General features: G+C 46.0%; 1 protein-coding gene and 1 non-coding gene across 2 annotated transcripts in view; both read left to right on the top strand.

Moving 5' to 3' along the window:
- MAF (MAF bZIP transcription factor) overlaps window positions 1-26,407 on the top strand; it is a 347,162-nt gene that overhangs the window by 228,812 nt on the left and 91,943 nt on the right. The gene's annotated exons all lie outside the window — the stretch shown is intronic.
- Window positions 7,913-8,035, top strand: LOC128580312 (small nucleolar RNA SNORA27). The gene has a single exon (XR_008378611.1). It is a non-coding gene; the product is annotated as a small nucleolar RNA SNORA27 (small nucleolar RNA).

The raw sequence follows: 26,407 nt of genomic DNA, 5'->3' as shown, positions 1-26,407 counted from the left end.
TCTGGGAAGGTTGATACCTCCTTCCCCACCTTGCACCTCTGTCACACCCAGTCACTGATAACCCCGCAGTTGGCTGACCCAGTTGCCTGTAGTGAACTGATACTCCAGGGATTTGCACCTGCCTGAATCACAAGGAAATCTATTTCTGCTCAGCCAGGCTGCTGTACTGTGCCTCTGTCTAGCAGGGGGAGGTGAGGCCTGGCAACCTCGGGTGCTTGATGGAGGCTGGGGGGTGTTCACTCAGTTCCAGCGCCACCCCTGATTGATGTTACTGACAGAACAGAACAACTTTGTGGGGATTTGTTTCTGTCCCTGCTAAATTCCCCTGCAGAAGAGAAGCTGTTTTGAGTTCCCAGAGCCTGCACCTCAGGCCCTGTCTTTGCTCCTGCAGGTTTGTATTCGGTTAGCTGTCAGTTCTAGCCTCCTGTCTTCCTTTGTCTATAGGCTGACGATCCCCTGAGGGCCGATTGCGTGTTAGGCTCAGTAAAGCAGTCCTCTGGGTCAGCCCTGCCCTGGGAACTTCCCAGGTCTATGAGTGCATTTCTAGTCCCTGCGCTCCACCCAGGTTGGTACCGCCTCAGGCAAACCCTTTACTCACGAGGCCTGTGTTTCCGTACTGGATCTGTTCCGTGGTGGTCGCCACCTGAGTAGATGCACAGCCTCCTCTGGTTGCCCAGGAAGACAGGGGGGGTGGCTTCAGAATATCTGGGAGTTACTCCTGTGCCCCAGAGTCAGCACTGACCAGCTGCAGTTTAGCACTGTCCACACCCCTTGAGAAATCACCCAAGAATCTGGACTCCTGGGGGACAGGCCTCCAGACCTCAGAGTGAGAGTGGAGATGAGTGCTGGTTTATGCCTGGCAGGAGAATGCCGTGATACCCTAGTAGGGGAGGTAGGTCCAGTTTTTAGAGGGTCTCTCTGTGGAGTGTAGTAGGAGGACCTTTGAACTCTGCTTGTTTGTTTTTGGGGCACTCTGAGCCGTTCTCTTGGGGGAGAGGACTCCCGTCTGCTTGGTGATGGATTTTGTACCTTTTGTTTGTATCCTTGGGGTCGTAGCTTGCCTCAGCGGGGTTGTTGTGCGTTTTTCAACCTTCTGTCTTGGTGCAGCTCAAATGCACCCAGTTACTTGCTAAATTTCTGTCCTTTAACCCTCCTTCTGGACGGGAGCCTCTGTGGAAAGCTGGCTTCAGTCAGCCATCTTGTCTCCACTCCCCTGTTTTTCACTTTCAATAGAGTGCTCAGTACATTACAGGAGATAGGTAACACTTAATTATGAAACACACTTCATGTTAGATGAGTTTGCTCAACTGTGGGCTAATGGATCTTCAAGGTGTGCTAGACTGAGCCTTGATGTTCGGTAGGTTAGGCATATTAAGTGCATTTTCAACTTGCAATGGGCTTATGGGATTTTAGTTGAATTGTAGATTGAGAAGCATCTGTATCTTAATATGTCCTTTGCACTTGGATTGAGAGATCATCTCCACACCCACAGCCTTGGTCATTGTTGTATCCCTTATGTCTACCAGGAGTTAGAAGTTTTCTAAATGTCTTTTTTTTAATTAACAGGTATTCAGATAAGCTCAGATTTTCCCCTCTTCTTCCCTGCATGTTCCCTCCCTTATAGGATTCCCAAAATGGTGGTAATGGAGGAAGCAGGTGCAGTTTCTGAGGATGGGACAGTTTGCAGATGAAAGACAAAGTCCCTTTTTCGAAGCTAACAGGATTAGTACTTGAATGGTTAATCATAAAAGATGATTAAAGCAGGGAATCATAAAAACACTTAATCATAAAACACATATATCTTCCACTTAAAAGATATAAATGCACACTCTTTCACTATTCTTTCTTGTAAGAGCGAGGCGTTGGCTTTGAGCAGGTCTGCATAGCAGAGCCCTCGCGGGTTCTCCTTTGTAACCCATGCTGGTCATGCATCACGGCAGCGTGGACTTTCACCTTCTATAAAGAGGAGAGCATAAAGGCAGGAGGTCTAGAATCATATTGATGATTTTTGAAGTCTGACTATACCTAACTCAACTATCCCTCTGCCTTTGCAGAGCCTTCTAGAACATTCTGTTTGTATTGCAGCAACCTGCTTCCCATGCTATGACTCATCCAACACTTTCTAAATCTATTTCCTCGTGAGAAGACGGTTTCTAATGATGACTAGTAAATAAATATTGTGGGCTGAGAACATTCCACATGCCGGGTACTGAGTCAGACACTTGACATGAGAGATCTCAGTTGAATCCTCCGAAGAAGAATTCCTTGAGGCAAGCACGATTATCCCCCTCTCTGAAAAGTGGAGCTAACTCACATGTTGTAAGATATCTGAGTAAGTCAACTGGAGTGATCATGTTAGTAAAGAGCCTGAAAAGCTGTAGTCAGCAGACCCAATCCACTAAAACATACAAACAAACCCAGTATTTATGGGCTACTTACTTCAAGGTATTTGTCTACATATTTGAATTGGATTAACTGATTTACTTCTCACAGGTAAAGATATGAGGTAAGCACATTACAATCACCATTCTGAAGATAGGGAAACTGAGGCATGGGGTCACAAGCTGGAAATGGCCCCCAATCATGCTGGGATGATAAACCCAGAGGGTCTGATTTCAGAGCCCATCCACTTAACAAGAATTACATGCAAAGTGGGTTAACAATTCCTGTCTTACAGAATTTGGGAAAGGATTAAATGAAATGTTTATTGCTTTGATCCAATGCTTGCCACCAAGTAGTTGCAGGACCAACGTCTCTTCTGTTCCCTTCCTTTCCTTTCCACGGATGACATGCCTTTCTATGAGAGCTTGGACATTAGGCATTTGTTGCGTGACCCTGAGTTCACTTTGTGTGCTTGATGTAGGATATGTTTATTTCTAAATAATATCCTACAGGCATTTTGGTGATTTTTCTTGATTTCTTCCTATTCTCCCTAAAATAAATACCAAAACAATGTTGTCTTGTCAGGGATTAAACACCCAACTTTACCTTGGGAGATGAAAGACCACCAAATCTGTATATAAAACAAGGAAAAAAAGAAAAATCAATCTGTGCAGACACAGTTTCTCTTGAAAGGTGACACGGTCCTTTAAAAATAGCTATGGGCTCCATTGTGCAAAGACAGTGACAGAGACTGACAGCTTTTAGAGAGGTGTAATGTTCCCAGGCAGCCGGCTAACATGGCTCACCCAGATAGAGATCAGTCACTCGATCCGGGGGAGAGTGCTAAATGTTAGAGGTTAAGCTGCTATGTTCTTATTTCTAATCAAACTTCAACACCATGCCTCGGCCTCTTGCAGTCCCTATAAGGAAATGGTAAATTATTAAGAGGTTCCAGCCCAGGCTCCCAGGTGCTGTTATTCCTGGTTGTGGGTCAGTGCTGCATCCTTCCTGTGTCACACCCAGATGAGGGACTCCAAGTGCTCTCCATGGATGCTGGCAGATTAAAGGAAAGTGACAACCTAGGCAGGTACCCTTTGCTCTCCTAATGAGACAACAGAGAGGGACAAGAATCCTCGGTACAAACTCTGCCTGATGAGTTCTTTCAACATATTAACATGACACAGAAGAGGCTGTTCTGGAGTTCAGTGTTCATCTGTGCTACTGATTCCTTTTTCTCAGGAACCCCAAGATTTGGAAGACAAATCATGTGATTTGGGCATTTCTTTCCCCACTATTGGAAGCAGAGGTATACTATATATACTATGTTTAATAACCAGCTTTCTGAGGGGTAGAAGAGTCTTGGTTTATGGCTGTTGCCAATTTCCCTAGTGTAAATGTTTCCACCATGGGGCTGATTCACAGGTAACAATGTGAAGTTGCTGGATGTGGGTTTAGAGTGAAATGTACACAATCAGCTTTCATGGCATGAACAATCCTGAGCTCTTCTAGTTAAAGAGTAGGCAGCTACGATCTTATCTCTAGGGCAAGCCAAGCCCTTATTTCACTCTTCTGTAAAGTGGATCTTGCCTCTTTTCTGAGATTTGATGGGAATTCCCACACCACTTGCAGAACAAACAGAAAAGTCAAAAAAATATTGCCCAACGTTGATCTTCTATAGGCTGCAACAGCTTGCCCCCGGCCCCTGAAGCTCATGGTTATAAAGTAAAAGAATTTGAATTGGTCAGTTGCTGTTTGAGAGAAGTGAGAGATTATTGACCCCAAACCTACAGGTATCTACACATGATCTCATCATGAGATGCCTCATTGCAGTCCTAACAGATGGTGCTGTCACCTCTGTGTTAAAGAGAAAGAAACAGCCTCAGAGAAGCCACTGGCACACAGCCACAGGACTCATGAGTGGTTTGGTCTCATGTTTGTCTTGCTCCAAAGCCATGCTTTGGTTTACTACCATGTCCCACCCAATCCCAGGAGGGCCTCATCCAAGGACACACAAGAGGCTGCAGGTGGGAGACAGGTCAGGTGAGATTCCCTGGGACAGCAGGGTCGCAGATCACAAGGCAGGTAAGAGGTGGGAGGGTTCAGAAAGATAAGTGTGTGATTGAGATATGCGAGCATCCATCCTCCTCAGAACTGATCACAGGCATGGGGCAGAGTGGCTGATAGAGACAAGAATGTGACCAGACACCTCCTCCGTGGATAGCTGTCTGTGTCCTGGGACAGCCATTATTCCAAACGTTGGGAAGCCTTTCCTTATGTGGATCTGAAAGCCACCCCACCCTCTTTCACCCACTGCTCCTGTTCTTCCCCCGCTGAATAGCAACCCTTCCCGTAACATGAAATGCTGATCCAACATCCTATGCACTTGTCTCCTCCACTTTCCAGCTTTCCCACATGCGAAGCAGTTCGCTTATGTGCCATTGTCACTGTTTCATGTTTCTGGAGTCTCTCCTGAATGCCAGCGTCTCTTTCAGGATGCAAGATGGGAACCAGGTATCGGGATACTGATGTGGCCCTACTCTGTTGTACCCATCTCAGGAGAAATCTGGGGTTGATTTAGACCCTTATTTCGTTACTACCCAAATTCAACTCCTTGGCTGGATACACCCCAAGGACAAGAGCTGCATCTGGCTTTGTCCCCCAGCACAACCCACACCCTGGCAGGTCAGGCTAGGGCTCATTAAGCATGAGGTCAATGTGGTTGACTGTATGATCTGATCAACTTAACAGACAGTGTATTAGACTATCTTCTCTTCTAGAATGTTGTTTAGCAAGGAGTGATCTGAAAATACCAGTGTCCTATCAAGGAAATTTTTGGTGTGCATCTGAACTTCCTGTTAGGTGCTTTTAGCAAACACCTCTGTAAAAGCTGCCAAAACTGATACCACCAGATGTGTCCTTGTGTCCGTCAGGGTAAATGGCAAGAAGGCGATCTGGTTTAGGGAAGAGAGTGATGGCGTCAAACAGAATTCTGATTTAATTCTTGGTTTTCAGGGTAATAAGGAATGAGTGTACGGGATTGTGTATGCAGAGAGGAGGATGGGAAGTCACAATTCCACACTCTTCCTGGGCTCAGAACGTGCATGGCTCCTTCCCATGGCCAGCTCCCAGGCACACCTGTGACTCTAAGCCCTGGCTCTTCTCCTGCCTTGGCTCTGCTCTATTCAGGCCCACATGAACAAGTGCACCTTGCAGGGGGCCTTGGCTTCCTTCCAGCCCTCTAAATCTGTGACCTTCCAGGGGCAGCGGGAGGTGTACTGACTTTCATCAGGGCATTGTCTGTTCCTGCTGGGAGAATCCCGCTCACATCAGAGCAGCCTCTGCAACTCCCTCTTGGCCCACTTAGGTTTCGAACTCCCCCAATATGGGGTCCAGAGCAAGAATGTGAGAGGAGGTGGCTGACTGGGGCTTTATGATTGATGAAGCATTATTGTTTCATAACAAAGCCAACAGTGCTTAAAAGTTAGCGTTCCTCGTCCTGGGAGTCAGCATTCAATGCCTTTCTGCATGTCTGGCATGTATAAAGCCTTCATCTACATTTAGTCCTCATAACAGTGTTAGCAACTTGTCCAGGTCTTATGAGCAGCAGCTGAGGTGAGATTCACCACTCCACCTGCCCAAGCCCCCAGGGATATGTGCACTGCTCCCTACCCTGCCTCAGGGCCACCCTGTGCTGGCTGGGTCCTCTAAGGGTGGGCAGGATCACATAGCTCTGCTGGGCTGCCTTCTCCCAAATGAACATCATCAAAATTAAAAATAATCATAGCTTGGGGATCAGTGAGCAGGCAAGGTCAAGGGTCGAGCTTGCCTGCCACATTCTTATCTGTTGAAGGTCAGGCTGATGCACCTGGAAGCAAGAGCTGATCCTGGTGACCATCACCCTATAGCTGCTGGGGTGGGGAGCACTCTGCCTGCACACAAACACACAGGCGTGCACACACACACACTCTTGCCACCCCCACCCCAGGGCCCAAGCAGGCGGCAGCATCTGCCTTCTCCAGGAGGCCCAGCTCTCATCACAACTCCAGCTCAGCTGTTGGTGGGAAGGGCTCTGGGCCCACTGCCCCTTCCTCAGTAGGCTGTGCCTAGGAATGACTGCTTCTCCTTTCTCCCACATCCCCAAGAGGTGCTGCTGGTGGCGATGTGACACTATCCACAACTTGGCCATCCAAGGACCTTCACATAGTCCAAGAGCAGTGCTGGTTATGCTGTACTGGGACCAAGTGTCCTGCTGGCAGTCCCAGCCCAGAGCAGGTTACCTACCAGGCGCTGGTCCTAGCTGAGGGCAGTAGAACCCAGGCAAAGGACAGATTTCCATGCTTTTTGTGGCGGTCATAGGTCCTCCAATGTCAGACACTGGGGAGAAAGGAAAATGAGTTCTTTTGCTGTGTCTAGCACAGGAAGCCTGTCATTCACTTATCTCCCTGAGCAGTCACCGTACAGCCCCTGGCTGCAGCCAGCTTCCTTACTAAATAGTAAGGAAGACAGACATGGCCCCAGCCGTCATGAAGCTCAGAAGCAAAGGCTGACGTTGATTAGGAAAATCACTCCAGTAACCATAGTAAGCCAGCAGGGCTGACACACCGTCCCAGCCCAGGAGACCCCATGCCCAGGAGACTTTCAGGGGTCTACAAAAAAAATTGGGTTTAAATTTCTTCTAAAAGGAAAAGAAAAAAATGAATATGATAAGAATGCTTAAATAATGATGAACCCACTCTGGACTACATTTGCCTTTTGACCAATTGTCAAATATAAATTTTAATGCTTTTTTATTGGAGAAAGAGACACACCATTGCAAGAATGCTTGGGGCCCAAGAACACCAGAACGTGACCAGGTGCTGTTGGGATGTTATGAGGGTGGAATGAGTACTGAGGTTCACTAAGGCAGCCCTGGCAACGTAATAATTACACAGAGAACTGATGGAAAGTGGGAGTTACCAGCAGAAGGAGGGATATGTTCTGGGCATTTGGAGCAGCTCCTACAAAGATCCTCTGGGGAAGGAAGGAGCTGAACAAGGCAGAGATAGAAAAGCCTGCCCAGGGACTTGGAGGTGTGAGTCTGTAGGGAATAGAAGGTGTGAAACTGCTGGGAATACAAGTTGTGAATCTGTAGGGAATGTGCCCCAGGCTGCAGAAATGGGAGTCAGAAAGGCTGCAGGGCTGGCTCCGAGGACCAGGCAACCAGATGGGCTGTCTCAAGACACTGGAGAAGATGATCGTGTGACCTGAACATTTCTTCCTTGTTAATTAAGATGGAGAACTTGGGAGAAGAGTACTAGATGTTGCAGGTGCTTGAGTGTGTGCGTGTATGGGGTGTGTGCATAAGCGCTATGGGTGTGTGCACATGTATGACAAGTGTGAATGCATGAATTTGTGAGTGTGCATGAGTTTTCGTGCATGTGTGTGTCCATGTGCATATGTGTGTGCCTGTGTATGAACATATATGTGTGGGAAGATATGCCCCCAGAAGAGAATCAGAGACTTGGAGAATTCCTTAGAAAAACTAGTCATGTGCCCCCTTTTCACTTTGCCAGGACTCATGTCTTTATTGGTCATTCAAGTGGGGCAAAGGAAATATCCTTTTAAAACTCAGGCAAACTGGTGTTTGTCTTGTATCCTGTCAAAGGAAACAAATGGAAAAAAAAAAAAACTAGTTGTAGAAAGAAGATTAAAAAGGCATTTTTTCTGGTTGACCAGAATCTTATTTGGAGTTTCTGTAAGTTCAGTTTAGAAAGACCCTTATCTCTTTTTTGGGAATAGGGACCCCACAACAGTTCCCTCCCCCTCCCACAGCCTCTCTGCTGTGGTAGTCAAGGACTGCCCTGGTATTTGCTTTGGTATTTGGTTTGTCTTTCATATTTCCTACCTCTTGGATACTAGAAACAGCTTTAGTTTAGATTACGAAGCATCGTATTTGAGTTCCTACTGTGTACTTTCTCATATAACTATCAAAACCAGAAAGGACTTATTCCACGGAGGAGGAGGCCAAAGCTCGAGGAGGACAGACAGTGGTGACAAGCTCAAGTCCTCCAGCACCGAGTTCCAGCTCCTTCCCCAGCTGCCCACCTCACTGTGGAATCCCATACGCATGAGAGGATCTCTCTATAACTGTCACTGGATGCCAGTGGGCTCTACTTATCCCATCAGAACAAGACTCTGCATCTGGTGAAACGCAGGCCTCAGCTGGAGCCATACCTCTGCTGTCCACCAACTTCAGCTAGAGATCTGATTCTGTTTTAAGAATGTGGAATGCGTTTTCCAGGAGGAAAGGTTGAGAAACACTGGGGAGACAGGTCCAAGCCCTGCCAGAGCTTGCAGAGGTTTCCATAAGGATCTTTGAGAAGATAGACTTTGAATTAATTGTTCTAAAGTAAGGATTACTTGAACACCCTTGAAATAGTTGAGGGGGAAGAAAGTAATCTTATCAAGAAAGGATAAATCTTTTTTATTTGAGCCAACTTTGGTTTTAAAATGTTATGAAACAACTTCTGACTATTTCCCAAATAGACTTTTTTTCTTTTTCTTTCTTTTGCTCCACCCCACCTCTCCCCCAGCCTCCACCCCCCCCCCACCCCGCTCTTGCCCAGAACTTTGCCAGCTCTGGGGTTTTCTATCCATGTTCTTTTTTTTTTCTCCCAATCTGATACTGTCTCTCCAGATTTCTTATACATATGCTTTGTTTTGTAGGGTTTTCCTCGTGTTTGTGTATGTGTTTTCACTAGGATTCAGCTTGTTAATTTTGAGACAGTGTTATCTTTTCCACAGTTCTGGGCAATAGAATGGCATGGAATTCTCACTCAACTTGGAGAGGACCTAATTAAAATGCACTAAGGGTGGACGGTTTGTTCTCAGGGACAGTTTTCCCTTGGACCAATGGCATAAAATGGTGCATGGCCATTGCCCTTTTCTCTCTTTACTACCTGCCCCTTTTGTTAATTGTGGCCAACAGGATTGCTGTGATGCCATCCTTCCCCAGCTCCCAAATCCAACTTCCGAATCATCAGTACCAGACTATACCTTCCCTACCACTCTCTCCTGAATCTCAGCACTTTCCATCCTGCAAAGCTCAGCTGTTCTCCTTTGGACTGGGAAGTGTCCCTCATTCCATCCCGCCTACCCTCCCACCTCAGCCCAAAGGGGCAGTGTTGAGTACCTACCTGTCACTGGCACATGGAAAGGCGACACGCATACAGATTCCAGGACTCCTCTTCCCCCCGGCTTCTCTTGTGTCACTCTCCCATTGTATCCTTGACGTTCCAGGGGCATCGCCTGCTATATGCCTCTGCCCCATTCATGGGCATGACATGCTGGCCTTCAGCGTGCAGGGATGCCTGGAAAACCGTGAAGGATAGCCATGGGTGTTAACAAATGATCATCCCCACCCACAAGATGCTAAATAAGAGCTGGGGTTAACTTTACTTTTCTTCAGGGATTGCAAGAGTTAGGTCCAATGTCTGAATGATTTTGATTTAAGTCCTGGCTTTGCTGCAGACAAATTTGTCTAATCTCAGCCAAGATTGGAAAGAGGGGCAGAAAAATGAAAGAGTGTAGGGCCCAGAGCTCTTCAGAGACATAACCAGCCCAGGAAGACAAGGCTCCTAGCAGGCTCTGATGTGACAGATACTGCTTGGACGACCCTCCCTGCCAGCTTCCCTCACACTCAGTTCCATTGGTTTGGGGATGACATTGCATATAAGTTTCATGCCATCAAGCATGTGGGGCACTGGTACGCGCTCCACACCATGTGTCTGAATACTTCAAAATACTTGAAAAATATTTGTTGATGAGTTTGGCTAATTAATACATGTAACTTACTCTCATATGATCCTGGGTCAGAAAAGCCTGGTATTTTCTTTGACTCTGGTATTTCCGAACTCTGAATTCTGAATTATGATGATGACATACATGGTGCTGATATTTCATGCTTCTGGCACGACATCTGTGTGATGCTATCTGATTCTCTGTCTATTGCAGTGGTTTGTAGATAGAGGAAATTGTTAAATTTCCACTCCCCCTTCCCAAAAAAACATTTGGCACTGTTTGGAGATATTTGTCACAAGTGAGGGGTGCTGTCGGCATCTGGCTAAACATCCTACAATGCACAGGACAATCCTCCACCCCTAAGAATGATCCGGCCCGAACTATCCACAAAACAGAGGCTGAGGAGCCCTGCTCTGTTGGTGCGGCTGAAAGCTGGGCACCTGGCTTCTGCCTACTTCCTCCTCTCTTTGGCAGAGTGATCTTGGCATTGGCTGTTTTTTGGGGGGTTTTGCAGTTTTGGGCCAGGGCTGGGTTTGAACCCACCACCTCCGGTATATGGGGCCAGTGCCCTACTCCACAGGCGCCACACTTGGTCTTGACTGTTTTTTAAATCTGTTTAATAGAAAAGAGAAATAAACTTAGCTGATAAAGTTGTTATTTATTGTGGTGATATATAGTGTAATCCTAGCACACAGTGCTCCATGAATATTTGCCAAATAATTCTCAGGCTTAGAGAATTATTTGGGTAGTTCAGAAACTTCTCAAAGTCCCACAGCTGATAAAGGGCAGAATCAGGAATCAGCTCTCCCCTCTCCTGTGAGCCACGATGCTCCCTTAGTCCCAGCTGAGAACCAACACGGAGACCAAAGTGCCCTAGGACACCCTCTGTCATTCTAGAAGGAGCAGAGTAAGCTAAGAAGTCTTATCATGACCAAAAGAGGTAAAGAGAGTCTCTGCATGACATTATTCTTGGGCAAGAAGAGGTTGGCCCTAACCCTTGTGAAGCTGAAAAGATGACTTAATTCTGAGTTGCGGGTGTGGTGGCCTCAGCCCGTTGGCAGGACATTCTGTGACTCAGTCACTTTCCCAGGTCCCCCAAGCAGGTGCCTCCTCCTCCTAAGAAGCAGCCCACATTCCTGGCTGCCCAGAGGTCTGGGAAGACACTTTCCAGGCAGCTCAGATCCAGAGACAGGAGCCAGGGCCAAAAAGAGAGATAGTGTCATCTGAACGGTGACATTTCCATCACTGGACAGCGTCCCAGAGTGCTTACCTTGGGGTGTGAAAGCTGAGCGGCTTGGCATTTTCGGTGGCATTGCGCTGTCTTTCCCGGGGTAGCAAAGTAAAGGAGGTTGTACCCCCGAGGAAGCTCATCCACGGCAGAGCTGCCTGATGCCCCAGCAGTGCGTGGAGGCAGCAAGCGCACGCCCGCCTGCCATTCTGGGCCTTTGCCTCACGCTTGCCACTGACAATCTGGCACATCAATTCTGCTATGTGCCCTGGCTGCTATGGCCCCAGAAAATGACAAAGCCTTAGAGATTGCTTTTAAAAAGGATTTTGTGTTTCCGAACTGAATCTGCAATTCAAAGGTCCTGACTTTCTGTCCCTCTGAAATTCTAGGGAACCTGGATCATTTTGCATGGGGATGGCAGCTCTTGAAACCACAGTTAGGCCATTTCTGGGTTCATAGTGCCCTGCTGTGAAAACCAAAAGGGCAGTAACAGCAAACACTCTCCCCCCAAGCCTGGAACACAGGGGTTTGGGAGGGGCCTGTTTAGATGTCCTGAAGATTTTTCTACAAACACCAAAGTAAGAGGCGTTTCTCATTTGGTAGAGAGCTGCCTCCTCTCTGTATCAACAGTGTCTAACCCTAATACACCTGTCTGGGGGCCATGGTTGCAGACCAGAGGTGGGCACAGCCTGCCCCCCTGTTTACCTCTGCAGTCCTTTAACAGATAATACAAGAGGCCTTTCCAAAGGCAGTGGAATCCACAAGGAGGTCGGTCAGTTTCCCAAACAAGGATGTAATTGTGAAGTAGCATTTTGGGTTAGCATGACACTTGTTATGACAGCTGAGAGAGCGGTGGGGCGAGGGTCAGGCTTCCCCAGGGATGTGGGCAGCTAGTCTGTGGGACCCTTGAGTCTGGAAGCTACACGTGAAAAAGCAACTCAGGCCAGGCCTGCTCAGCTGGTCTGGGTTTCCCCTTGAGTACAGGGCAGGGCTTAGAGATCTGTGTTCACACACGTCCCTGTCAGGGCTGCCTGCTGTGATACACGGATCCGACTTTTAGACAGCTTAATTCAGGGCATTCCAAAGGTCACCCATAAGGTCACCATACCTAGGGAGAGTGGGAAATTATAGCTAAATGTACTTTATTTACCAAATACTTGTTTCAACATTTTATAAAATAGTCCCCAAATATCCTCTATTTTTTGGTCGCCTCTTTGTAAAATTTTGTAATGAATAGTTTATAAATGAAGGTACATTTAGCTACAATTTCCCACTTTCCCTAGGTATGATGACTTTATGAGCGACCTCTGGAATACCTTGTCCATTCCAATTGGTATTTCTTGCTCACTCAAGGCTAAAGCACCTGGTTGAGCTGATCCTGGGGCAGGTCCCTGGAGGGTCTCCCCCACAGCTGGGGTCCCAGCAGCCCAGGCTCCTTCTACCCCATGGCTCTGTCATCTGCTCTGTTCCTGGAACCCTCTCCAGCCCATTGTCAGATGAAGAAAGAATGGAGAGGGGCAGTGGGAGGTGTTAGGGCTCAGGCCTGGAGGTGACACACACCACATTTGCTCACAATCCAGCACTCAGTCATAATGTAAAGTCTCAGGAGGCAAATCACAGGTGAGCCCCCTCTCAGGAGTCTGATCTGGGAATAATGAGTGGGACAGACCACGGGCTTTAGACCCAGGCAGACTCAGTTTCAATCTCAGCTATGCCCCTTTCACACTGGGAGTCCTTGGATAAGATAGAGGGTCTCCCTGAGCCTTTGGTTCCTATTCTGTAAACTGGGTTAGTAACCCTGCCGACTCTGAGGATTAAGTGTGAACACCTGAGGCATAGTGACCATTCAACAAAGGCTAGGGGCTGCCCTTTGGAGCAGAGGAAGCCAATTACCATGTGTAAGGGGCAATGCAGGGCTAAACTCAGGGTGCTGGGGGGAGAAAGTGGAGTTGTTTGAAATCAGTGTCACTGAATCTAGGGCACCGAAGTCAACTAGTTAGGTCACTGGAGCATTTAACTTGCCTCTCAAGAGATAGAACCTTGTCGTTTACACCCATGAAAGTGAATTGGAATATCTGGCCTGACTCTGTTTAGGGCATTTAAGAATCACCAGAGTGATATGCCATCAGAATCACCAGAATTGCTTTTCCTTGTGGAGGGGAATCAGTTATCCCTGTAACCCACGGTCATTGCGTAACTCTGCTGATGAATGTCACCCGCCCTGAATGGTGCTTTTGTTTCTCTGTGGTTGAAGTTTGGCCTGATATTATAGGGACACTTTGAATTCTTCAAAGAGTAATTCTTACTTACCTTTTCTCCTCTTTTCCCCTTCAGATTCAACCCCTTTTATCACACTAAAGTGCCAATCAATATCGCAAGATAGATGTTACATCTTTGCTTTTTATAACATTACTTGTCCCAGAAGGGACACTGTATCTTTAAGGAAATGGACCCGGTATCCTGTTTCTGAAGGATTAGAACTCTTTAAAGAGACAGAAGAGGCTGTAAACCCCGATCATATTCTTATTCTCTCTTCATTATCCTGTCCACTATCTATCCCTGCTGAGTAAATCTGGTTGTGTGTTTCTCCAAAGTGGTCATAAGAAGAAATTTATTTACTCCGCTTTGCACTGGAGGGGCATTACTGAGCTTCAAGGCTCTCCGAAGTAATAAAGATTTTGCAGTGTGTGCAAAAGGAGCAGAAATTCAGAACTTCTTTCCCCCTCTGAGGTCGTTTGGCCAGCCAGAGGGGGAGTCACTTCTCATTTTCTGACAGGGTTTATTTCCGTAAGATTTTCCAATTAGCAGGAAAAGGTCACACTAATGTTGGTGCTAGGTAGGAGAAGAGGATCAAACTATGCAAATAGAGACATCCTTGAAAGGACAATATTAAAAAAATAAAGAGTGGAATTCCTTCATTTCCTAATTTAAAAATTATATGGATACATATGTACAGGCGGTGATATACAAGCATCCCGCCCACGTGGCCTTCTTCCACCAAGTGGGAATAAAGGTGATTGCATTTGACTAGCTGTTCTTGTCTTGGACAAAGGACCCCGTGCTTCCTGATTCGAACCACTGGGGAAGATGGCAGGTGATGGCAGGTGATGTGGGTACCTAAGGCAGGAGTTAAGGCGATCCCAAGTCCTCAAGCCCTTGGTCTAGGCACGCCTGTACAGGGAATGCAAATCCACAAAGCTGCAACCAGCCTGTCATTGCAACCTCTCTGGACCTTGCTAATGGCTGGACCATCCCCAGCCCAGCAGAGCTGCCTGCCAGCATATCATTTTTAAACCCAGCTCAGATCTTTCCCTGACACTTCCCCTGCTGCTTTTGTTCCCTGCTCTGTGCGTACAAAGCACAAGAACTTTTCTTGGTAATAGGGGGGGCTGGGAGCCATGTCAGGGAAGATATACTCCAGCCGTGCTGAGGACAAAAGTCACAGATGCCCATTAAAACGGATCCAGGGGACAGCTTCGCTTTGGGTTTGGAGTCAGGGCTGGTTGTCAACTCTACCATGTTAGCCAAATGGCCCAACCCAGTTCCCTGGCACACTGATGCTCACACACTGAGATCTGTGCCCATAGAGCAAGGCCCAGTGGGTGAGCAGGTGGGAAGGCCGTGGAGGGAGGCTTCGGCTTTACACGCCCCTCGCTCTCACGTCTGTATGCCCACACATTTGTCGGTGCAGCTGCCGTTAAAGGTGACAATCCTCCATCAAGGATTCCTCCACCACACAGATGGTCCGTTTTGCTGCGGGGTGCTCAGTGTTCATGGAGAACGCTCTGAGTGCCGATCCCCAGAGCTGGGTGAAGAGGCGTTCTCAGGGTCACGCAGCTGCCACCTGTCTGAGTCTGGGTCAGATCCAGGTGTTTTTGCCTCTGCTCATTCCGCTCAGTCACGTGTGCCATTGGTCTAACTTTTATTCATGAGCATAAAAGAAAATAAAACTGGTGGGAAGATTTTGACAGCAGGTTAAATTTTACGAAACACTCAGAGAACCATTTACCATTTTCTCTAGGATGTAAGCAAAATTCTGCAAAAGAATGATATTTGGGGTGTTTAAAAGTCAGAATTGTGCAAAAAGATCTCAAAGTGACACATGTGTTGAGTGCTGGCTGTTTACAGTTTCTGTTGTAAACATACAGTGGAACCATGAATGTGGGTAACAGGACACGCAGGTGACCTGAACTGGCACACATGCTCTCTTGGTAGCATTCAGATCTGCTGCAATGCTTGTTTTTGCCTTCAATAATAAGACAGAAACTGTTCATCCTCAGCTTGAAAATCCTTCTTCCATCCTTGAAGCCTCAGAAGGCATTATTTGGATTTCAACTTGAAAGAGAAAGCCTGTTTTTTTCTTGGTTGCTATTAAACAAAGAGTGACCCATTTATTTTTCTCTGTTTTCAGAGTATCGTTTCTTTGTTATAGATTAGCAAGTATGTATTGTAGCCAATTCTTACCCCTGTTCTTTCTTCTAAAAAATGGAGGTGGGAAAGAGAGTTACAAAGAGTGAGTCCTGCCTGTGGTGGGGAGTGGGTAGGCACACCAAGTTCTTACCTGTGTTTCAGACTCCATTCATAGCAGAATGAAATTTAACAAATTCAAAATCATTTCTGGGAGGCCATCATCCTAGCTAATCAAAGAAGCTAGTAAACAAATAATGATAGCACTCAAACCAAAGCAACCTACATGTCCAGCAACAGGCAACCGGTTAACTAAAGTCTGATGTATATACTTAAAATGGAATACTATACAGCCATTATAAAGCACCTTGAACAAATATTTTTAATGATGTTTTAAAAAAGACCGTTTTCAGAATACCAGTTTGTTTTCTCTATTCTTCTCCTTTAAAAAAAAATACATCATTATTTTAGCACATTTTTACTCCCATTAATTTTGGGACAAAGTTAGATGAAATGAAAAGAGTCATAGAAAATTGGTTTTCGGCAGAGTAGCAATAGGTGACCAGCTGCTAGGTGGCAAAACAGTGGGCAAGATCTGGGAAAACATCTGTGTTATAGACAGATAAAGTAAGATATAAATGTAACGAGAAACAGACTAAAAAAATTGTTCAGTAGATTGGAGAAAATCAAGTAAAAATAATAATGGTCCAAGTATACATTTATTGTTATCTTTCTACATTCACAGCATGTTTCTAAATCATTTAATTAAATTGGGATGTTCCTATTAATAGTTCTTTTGTAAATCTAAATAAACTGGGGCAGAGAGAAGCAAAGTTACTTGCCCCGAGGTCACATGGCCGCCTAGCAGAGGTGGAGAATATTCCTTCTTTTTAATTATATTCTTAACAAAAGAATACGGCACGATTTTATAAAAAATGATGAGGAGGATTTGTGACAAAATAGAAGGCTTCATTTCAGATCAGTCCTACGTCCTTGGGATGATCCCTCAATTTAGCAAAAACGTTGGCAGTGTGTGTTAAAAAGGCGAAGTCCTCAGACCAGACGTAGCTGATATAAATAAACGAGGGATGCTGGAGTCCCACAAACCAGTGTTTTAACAAGCCCCTAGGTGACTCCAAAGTAGTCAGTCGTTGTTTGGGAAGCATTTTGCAATGAAAAGATTTGATGTGAGATGCTTATTATACGAATAACATCCAAGTCCTTCCTCTAGAAATTTGACTCAGTTGTCTCAGATGAGACCTGGGAACTTATGTTTAGAACTCAAATGACCCCTTGTCCTGGCTTGTCTGGGATGGTACTGATGTATGCTGTTGTCCAAGCATGATTATTAATAGCACTCCCTTTCAAGCTCAAAATCATCCCCGTTTGGACAATGAGATAAGTGATTAAGTGAGACTCCAGGAGACTCGTGTCAACAGGACAGTTTGGGCATCACAGCTCTGAAAAAAATATCAGCTACTTGGTTCTAATCTCCTTTTGTCACTTATCCTTAGCCACATAGCCTTGGGCAAGGCATTTAATCTCATTGGAGCCTCAGTTTCCTCATCTGCAAAACAGGTATAAGGATTTCTCTTCTTTATTTTCTTTCTTTCTTTCGTCTCATGTCTGTTGCCCAGGCTACAGTGCTGTGGCATCAGCCTAGCTCACAGCAACCTCAAATTCCTGGGTTTAAGGCATCCTCTTACCTCAGCTTCCCAAATAGCTGTGACTACAAATGCCCACCACCATGCCCAGGCAGTTTTTCTATTTTTAGTAGAGATGAAGTCTCACTCTTACTCAGGCTGGTGTGGAATTCCTGGGCTCAAGCGATTTACCTGCTCAGCGGCCTGTGCTGGAATTACAGGTGCAAGCGATCTCACCCAGAGGATACAAGGATACTCACTCCTGGGCTGCTGAGAGATGTAAACGCGTGTTTTATCCCTCTGCTAGAGGCCGGGTGCTTAGCAAGTGAACACCAGCTTCCATCTAACAGGGAGTGTCAGGGAATTCCTCGGGCAGGCCCGCAGAAGCCCACCCTCACAGTGCTTCTTCTGGACGTGGAAACCTCTGTGTAGACACAACCAGAGTCTAGTAAACAAACAGGAACATTTCCAAGTTTTCAGAGGCCATATAAATGCAAGCATCAGATTGATTTCACCTAGGAGTAACAGCTTTGATTTTAACTGTCAGAACTATATCCCAAAGTTGTCTATCAATAAAAAAAAAAGTGTGCTGGGGGAAGGGTGGGCAGGAAGAGCAAGTCAACGAACCATTTAGAAACTTCCAGACCTGTTGGCAAAAACAAGTGGATCTGCCATCCTGAGTGTAGCAGGAAGAATTCTAATAAATAATCCAAAGAGAGACGTCATCCAGAGGACATTTTAAAGACCATTGATTGAAAAGTCAGGGGTTTGCTAACATTAATGGCCTTTACCACAAAATTTGCATTCACGACACTCGCTTCAGGCGTGTCTCTAAGCCAAGGAAAGTATCGATGTGACACAAATAATGGTACAAACCAGACAATCTGTTTTCAAGCAAAACGAAAAAAAAAAAGTTTCCGTTTACAATGATGATTGGTGTGGTGGTGTGCGTAATTTTTGTCCTTTTTTTGTCGACTCCACAGAACACTTCAAGGGTTATCTGTACATATGTGGGTTTCAACAATATCATACAATGACCGGGTTCCAAATAGGCTGGTCGTGTCCCTTCTGAGGAGGCCTTTTCCAGTGTGACGATCAAGTCAGATGCTAGCACAGAAGTCTTGAAGGTTATCTGCCTGTGCTACAGACCACTCAGAAAAATAAGGGGAAGAGAAATCACAGCACACAATTAATTTTATGTGTGTGTTTTATTTTGTTTTGAGCTGATTAGATCATAACCTTAGATTTGTAGTACTAGGATACACATGAGGACACATTTCTGGGCTATGTCACATGGATGCTCCCTCTCTCCTGTGCCGCAGCCTCCTGCACTGATGAGCCTGGACTGTTTCTCTTCCAACATAATTTTTACCTGGCCAAGGTGGCTGAGTTTCAGGCAGAGCATCAGAAGGATGTTTTTTTTCTGTAAGAGCTGCCTATTACTAATATTGATGAAAAAGTACCTAAGGGGCATTTGCATATTTTAGTCTTTGAAGGGGTCATTGGTACAGAGAGCAATTTAATTGTAGGAAAAAGTACTTTGGAGCCCTAGGACCCCATGAACTCTAAATGGGTTTGAATTCTGGCTCTTCCATTTACTGACTATGGGATCTGAGTTCTTTCATGTTTTCTAAGCGCTGGTTTTCACATCTCTATTTTGATTTAAAAAGACCCACCTCCAACAGTTCCAGTAGGCATCAGGAGGGTAGGAGAGTTTGCATAATCCCTGTCGCACTGCCCGTACCAGGCACCTGACTCCACACTTCACGTGCATGAGTTCATTTCATCCCCACCAACTACTGTAAGACAGGGGAGTTCCTTGCCGTGCGTTGCACAGATGGAGAAACTGAGGTACAGGCAATCTGACTCCAGCACCTGGTTACAGGTGTTTATCCTTGTGTTTAAAATAAAATTCAAACTTCTTGCCTTAGCAACAAGACCCGGGACCTGCACCTATGTCCTTCTGCAACCCCGACATGCTCACATCCAGTCCTGCGCTCTGCTCCATCACACCTGGGTGCTCCTGAGACCTGTCTCTCTGCCATGCCGCAGGCCTTCATCCTTTTGTCCCTCCTCCCAGAAGCTTCTTCTCTTGCTGTGTACACAGCCAGTTCCTCCTCATCTTGAGGTCTCAGCCCAAAGGTCTCCTCCACAGACAGCTGGCCCTGATCACCCATCCTCTGTCTTACTATTGGGTTTCTACCCTTCCTATTTGTCACAACTAGTTAGTTGCCTAACTGCTAAGCAGTGGTTCCCAAAGGAGGATGAGGAACAAGGGGGCAAATTTTCTCCTTGGGGGACATTTGGCAATGCGGGGAGACATTTTTGGTCATCAAAACTCCAGAGGCGGGGCTTGGTGACGACTGTCACCTCCAGGACAAAGCCATAGGTGCTGCTCAACAGTCTACAATGCACAAGACAGCCCCCACCACAAAGAATTATCTAATCCCAAATGCCGGTATTGTCAAGGTTGAAAAGTGCTGCTGGCGACTGTTAGTCTCTCCCTGCTAGATGCCCATTGGAGGACAACATGGTCTTGACTGCTTTCTTCTGTATTAAATTCCCAGCAGTAATCACACTGCCTGACACAGGTACTCTAAAAGACGGTGCTAAACAACTAAATACAAAATAGCAATAGTGCTGATCCCCACCACCACCACCCATCATCATGAGACATCTTTTTAACTTAAAGAGTCAGGCCTAAGTTTTCAAGGCAAGTAGGAATGGGGTGGAAAAGGTGCTGTTTTTCTTTTGTCTCCACTTAGTGCTCTTTTTGGCCCAAAGACAGGGACGGGCATTTGATAAAATCGCCTCCTCCTCCATCCCTGACCTCCCCGAGCAGCCGTCCACTAAGTGTTGCACTTGGCTAGAGTCCCCTGTAGTAATTTGGTTAATTGGATGAACAGGCACTTTAGTGACACAGACTGGTCCTCCACGCCGCAGTCCATCAAAACTAATCAGTTGGCTGTGTTCCATTTCTCAGCAACCGACAGCTTTGCCTGGACGATGAGTAGATGGTAACTTTTTAAATTGAAGAACTTGCTAAATAATGGCAGTTAGAAGTTGGCGAGATGCTTTCAAAGAGAAACAGGGCGAAAGAAATCCAGAGTTGGCTTTGTTTCCCCTCAAAGAGATAATCGTGTTAAGGGGATGGTGGATTAAAACTTTTCTTCCAAAGGCACTGGTGGAAAGTAATCGTCTGGAAATTGTACTTCTTTTCTCGTAGCATCAAAAGTAAATGCCCCAAACTGGTGTACCAAATTCTCCCCTTATATGGTGGTTATTAGACACTTGTTATTCTGTTGTGGTATGTTAAAGTCACGATGTGCCTAGGATTCGTTAGGGTAGGGCCAGCTGCCGTAACTAGTAAACCCCAAAGTTTCGATGGCTTAACACAAGATCGCTCGCTCCTCTAAGAGTGCAGCCAAAAGCTCCTGGTAGTTCTCTTCCATGTGGTGATGCAGGGACCCAGGTTCCTTCCATCTGTTGTTTCTTTCCCTCCAGGGCCTCAATGACATGTGCCCTTGGCCAACAGAGGGGAAGGAGAGAATGGAAAACATATTCAATTTTTAAAACCATGACCCCAAAGTGACACACGACACTTCTGTTCACATTCCTTAATGAGAACTAGTCATACGGACACAGCTGTGACAGGGTCTAATAAATGTGTCCCTTCCTGGTGATAACTCCATATCAGGAAAGGGAGAACATGAGCTTTGGTGGAATGCCAGCCATCTCTACTACAGTGGACAATCCACGTGAACCCTGTGAAAAATTATTAGGATTTCCCCTTTTTCTTAATAAGAAAACCAAGGCTCAGATGAGCTAACCAACGAGTCCAAGTTTATGTCCTTGGCAAAAAGCAAAGTCAAGACTTGCATGTGAATAGAGTATAAACCTGTATCCTCCCTCTCTCTCTCCTTTCCCCTGTCTCTCTCTTTTTCCCTTTTTCTATTCCTTCCACTGTTTGGGGGCTGAACGTTATCCCCATCAAATAATCTTTAACCTAGGGGAGATTTGTCTGACCCACACTAGGTTGTTGCTGAAGCATTCCTTTTGCTCTCAGAAGTATAGGAAACTTCTTTAAAAATGACAGAAAAGAGCTGCTTCTAAAAGGTAAATCTGATACTGTCAACTCTCTTGTATAATAACACTTGATGTCTCGCTATCACTTACAAGATAGAGTTCACACAGTCAGGCTTAGCGTATAAAGTCGCCTGTGATTTGGTCCCTCAAAACCTCTCTCCTGTTCACTCAGGCTTCAGGCAATCTCTTCTAAGACCTACAATTCTTCCACACACGTCGTGGGTCCCCCATCTGCCTGGCCCTTGCTTTCGTATGCGTATTCCTCTATTGCATTCTGTGATACCAAAGCTGGCCTTGCTGGAAACGTTAAGACTAGATGGTCATTGTTGACTTTCTTGTGTGTTTTCCCCCATTGACTGTGGGCTCTTCAGGGACTGAGGCATACACATCCTCTTGATTTTCATCTTCCCGTTGCCTCGCGCAGGGCTTGACAGAAAACAGGTGCTCATTCAATCTGAACTGCATAAGAAAAGGGATGAAATACTATTGAACTTCTGAAGTGCATCAGAAGTAAGTGGTTTCACCTCCACTGGCACTTGGAAAATAGAGCTGTGATTCCATTTGGTTGGAACTCATGGTGTTGACCAGTAGTCTTGTGTGTGCATAGGGGGCGTTTATAATCTATCAGAGCAGAGTGCTCTCCAGAGGGGTTATCTTCTATAATCCTGCCCCCACGGTGAGAAGGGGTTTTGTGTGTGTACACAACTGCTGTGTTTGCACCTCTAACAATCACGTCTTGAAACCTTTAAAGATGGTGGAGATTGTTTCTGGGTGGAGTTGACTTAATTGCAAATGGTATTCTATGCTTTAAGGTTGCATTTGTTTTCATGACTGGTTTGAAGATGATGTTAGTCCGAGAGAGCAGATTGCAAAGAAGGCCACAATATCCCCAAACTTCAAAACATGGATGAATCCAGAGACCTATGACCCACTCGCTTATGTTAACAAATATTCCCAGGGCCGTGCAGCGACCAGTCCTCACTCCACATTGCACAATTGCAAAGTTTTGTATGAAGGTTTGCAGGGAGCATGCCAAAGCCTCTTTCTAAACAGTCTGATGATTTATTTGATGCCTTTGGATATTTAAGTAGTCTGCAATATATACCAAGTGTCTGAAATGTTTATTTTTTCCTTGCTTTAATGTGTGGGACCTCTCACAACATCTTGTACACCCCAGGCACTCAATAAATATGATTTATGGAAGATGTAAATAAATCCAAGCCAGGATTATGTCTGCGTTCATTAATTTGTAGCTCCAGAAGGCAGTCCCCCTCTCTAAACTTAAGAGAAAAATCCTCACCGAATTACACAAGAAAAGAGAATGGAAAATGTTCTACTCAAGGGCCCAAATAAAAAGTCACGAAGCTCCCTGGAGGAAATATATGTATTAATTGCTCTCTAACTATATTCTCAGCTTTGGGGTGTGTGTGTGTGTGTGTGTGTGTGTGTGTGTGTGTGTGTGTGTGTGTGCTGTGTGACCTTGAGGCAATTACTTAACCTCCCTGGGTTGTCCTTCTTCCCTTAACACTGAACTGAAATGGTTAAGTGAGGTCACAGTTCCACTGAGCACCACAGAAGTGAGAAATAGAAGAAAACAGAACAGAATTAAATGTGCTGAGTATTTACCACATCCTAGGAAATCTTTAGGGTTATTTTCCTCCCCGAGTCCCTACAGAGGGTAGTGGAATCTGAGGAACATAAGTTGTACGCGGTCAATTTACGTGGGTTCATACCCTACCTCTGCCCTTTACTGGCTGTGCAACCTTTAAGCACATTGCTTAAACTTTCCGTGCCTCAGTTCACTTATTTGTAAATGAGAATGATCATAGCGGCAGCCCCCACTGGGTTGGTCTTGTAGCACAAAGAAGGTCATATGTGTAATTTATGGAATGCTACTGTGTGACAATTAATGATACAAGTGTTTTTTATTGCTTTGATTCTCATTTTTGGATGAGATGCCTGAAGTTTACAGACTTCAACTCCATGCTTGAGGTTACACTGCTAACACTCTTGGGAGGGGGTAAGCAACCGGGAAAGGGTAAGAGATTTGAGCCTAGTTCTGCAGCTCCATAGCCCTAGCTTCTGCCCCATGCCCCAAGGTGTCTCTGCTCTGAAGGTGTCCCCATCCTATACCCTTGAACTGCCTGGTCTCTGGGAATTGTCTGATCTAAACATGCTCAGAGCAGGAGTTCTGGTCAACTTTGGCTCTTCCTGGAAGATCCAGGCTGTTTCTATGCCCCTCTTCTCTCTTCTGAGTAAAAGAAGAAATAAAACTCAAGAAAAAAGGCAGCGCCTGTGGCTCAGCGGGTAGGACGCTGGCCCCATATACCAAAGGTGGCGGGTTCAAACCTGGCCCTGGCCAAACCGCAACAAAAAAATAGCCGGGCGTTGTGGCGGGTGCCTGTGGTCCCAGCTACTCAGGAGGCTGAGGCAAGAGAATCACCTAAGCCCAGAAGTTGGAGGTTGCTGTGAGCTGTGATGGCACGGCACTCTACCCAGGGCGATAAAGTGAGACTCTTGTCTATAAAAAAAAAAAAAAAAAACTCAAGAAAAAGAAAAACATCACCAAAGAGAGCTAGATCCAGCAGCAAAGACCCACCCCTTTGTCCTCGGGGTGTTTCCTTCCTGTCTTCTGCCCCCAGGGGGAATTCCTGGCTGTGGGTCTGTCCTTTATGGAAACTCAGTACTGATCCTCCCTGCCTTCCTGGGACACAGGACACATCACTCTCTCCCTGCCTGCTTCTCCCTCTGTCGGATGGACCTTCCTTGGCTGACAGCAGCCTTGCTTCGGGGAAGTCCACCTGGACTCCCTGCACACCCTGTTCCCTTGGACCACATCAGGAGAGGGTCTTTTTTCTCCAGACTGGTCTTTCTGAAGCTTAATTATGTTGAATACACATATATATTTTCAAATGCACATTTTAGCTTGATTTCCTCCTTCTTCTTAGAAGAAGCCAGTAGAATGAGCCCTCAAAGGCTGCCTGGCCATGCCACAGGAATTGAGCCCTGGCAAATCAAACAGAAGGCCCTCCAAAGAATGATTTGGGGAGCCATCCTTTAAAATCACCCGTTCTCCAACAGCTTCCCTGAAATCAAGATTTCTTTCTCTCTAATTCTATAGATGTTCTTTTATTTCAATCTTTCTATTGACACATAAATAACCAAAGTGCCTACAGTGTGCTAATCCTGGGTGTTCAGTTAACCAGGCTAAACGTTACAGGCATAGGATCTGCACAGCCATCAGGGGCCCCACAGATAGAAGTGGCCGCTCTTTGTTAAAGGCTTTGCTGTTGCCTTCCTGAAAGTCCATCTTTTTTTCACCAAGAAACCTCTCATTTTCTTTTTGCATCATTGATCTTTTTAAATCTTGCAAATTAAGCCACCAGTCCTTAGATCAATGAATTATCCCATATGTCCACACTGACATCACCACCTCCTTGATCAAGATTAAAATGTGGACCAGACACGGTGGCTCACACCTGTAATCCCAGCGCTCTGGGAGGCCAAAGTGGGAAGATGGTCTGAGCTCAGGAGTTCAAAATCAGCCTGAGCAAGAGCGAAACCCATCTTCCTTAAAAATAGAAAAATTAGCAGTGTTGGGGTAGGCACCTGTAGTCTCAGCTACTCTGGAGGCTAAGGCAGAAAAATTGCTTCAGTGCAGGAGTTTGAGATTGCTGTGAGCTATGACACTACAGCACTTTACCCAGTTTAACAGAGTGAGACTCAATCTCAAAAAGGAAAAAAAAATCCCTGAAAGCTCCGGAAGGCCCCTGCTCAGTCGGCGCCCCCTAGAGGTAACTGCCGCTCTGACTTCTGTCACCCTTGCTGTCTTGAACTGTAGGCAGGTGGGATGGGGCGTGTGTTCTCAATGCTCCTAGGCCCTTTTGTGTTGTGGCACCTGGATGCTTCCACTGTGTCTACCTCGGCCTTACTATTGCAAAACCACGCCACAATTTATTTTCTATTTACCTGTTGACGAGCACTTGGGTTGTTTTCTGTCCTCAGCTTTGTGGAAAAAGAATCTATGCGCAAAGCTGCTAGGGACAGTGGTGCAGGTGTCTGCAGGTGAACGAACCCACAGATGTCACCTGAGCAGGGGCTGTGTCAGAGGCCAGCCTCCACGCAGTGTCAGCGCTCTCCACGCTCGTTTGCTGTGAACCAGGGATGTGGGTAGAGTTGCAGGAGGTAGGAACACAAAGGATGCCAGGGCAGATTCTGGCCTGGAAATGTGATCTGTGACAGCCTGGATTTTATTCTGCAAGAGCTGGAGAGCCATGCTGTCCATTACTGACATGCTAAAAGGTTATCTATGGCCCCACGTGGAGCACAGAGGCTGTGGACATTCGTCCAGAGCTACTGTGAAGCCCTAAGCAGAGTCATGTGACATTCAGGTTCCATCTGGAGCCATGTCGTCCCCGTTCCCCCCTGCACATCTTCCTGCAGGTCACACACGCCCCAAGGTCTAGTTTTTTAGGCCAGGCAGAAGTTTAAGCCTCGGAACTTCAGTTTCTTCAAATCCACCACTTACGGTAGTTCTCAAAACCTGAATGCGGGCTAGCGTCAAGTCACGGTTGGAATGATTGGGCCACAAAGGAGGTCGAGTTATAAAATCAGATTGCAGGCTGCATATATGGATAACCTTTGCCCTCTTGGAGTACAGCAGCCAGGTGAGACTTGGTGCCTCCCACTTCCACCTGCATTGAGGCAGTGAATGGGAAAACGGACTTGCTCACTCGATTCACAAAACGTGGGGCACAGTTATGATATCTTTGTTAGTAAGATTGAACTTTTGTTGATGGACTGGCTATTTCCTGATGTATAATCTTTTTACTGTTTCTCCTTGATGACTTAGTGTTTATTTTATTTGTGTGTCTGTTCTTTA

The sequence above is a fragment of the Nycticebus coucang genome, chromosome 2, assembly GCF_027406575.1.
Source record: "Nycticebus coucang isolate mNycCou1 chromosome 2, mNycCou1.pri, whole genome shotgun sequence".
Lineage (NCBI taxonomy): Eukaryota > Metazoa > Chordata > Mammalia > Primates > Lorisidae > Nycticebus > Nycticebus coucang.
The sequence above is the reverse complement of the archived record's forward strand: the minus strand, read 5'-3'. Positions and strand labels throughout refer to the sequence as shown.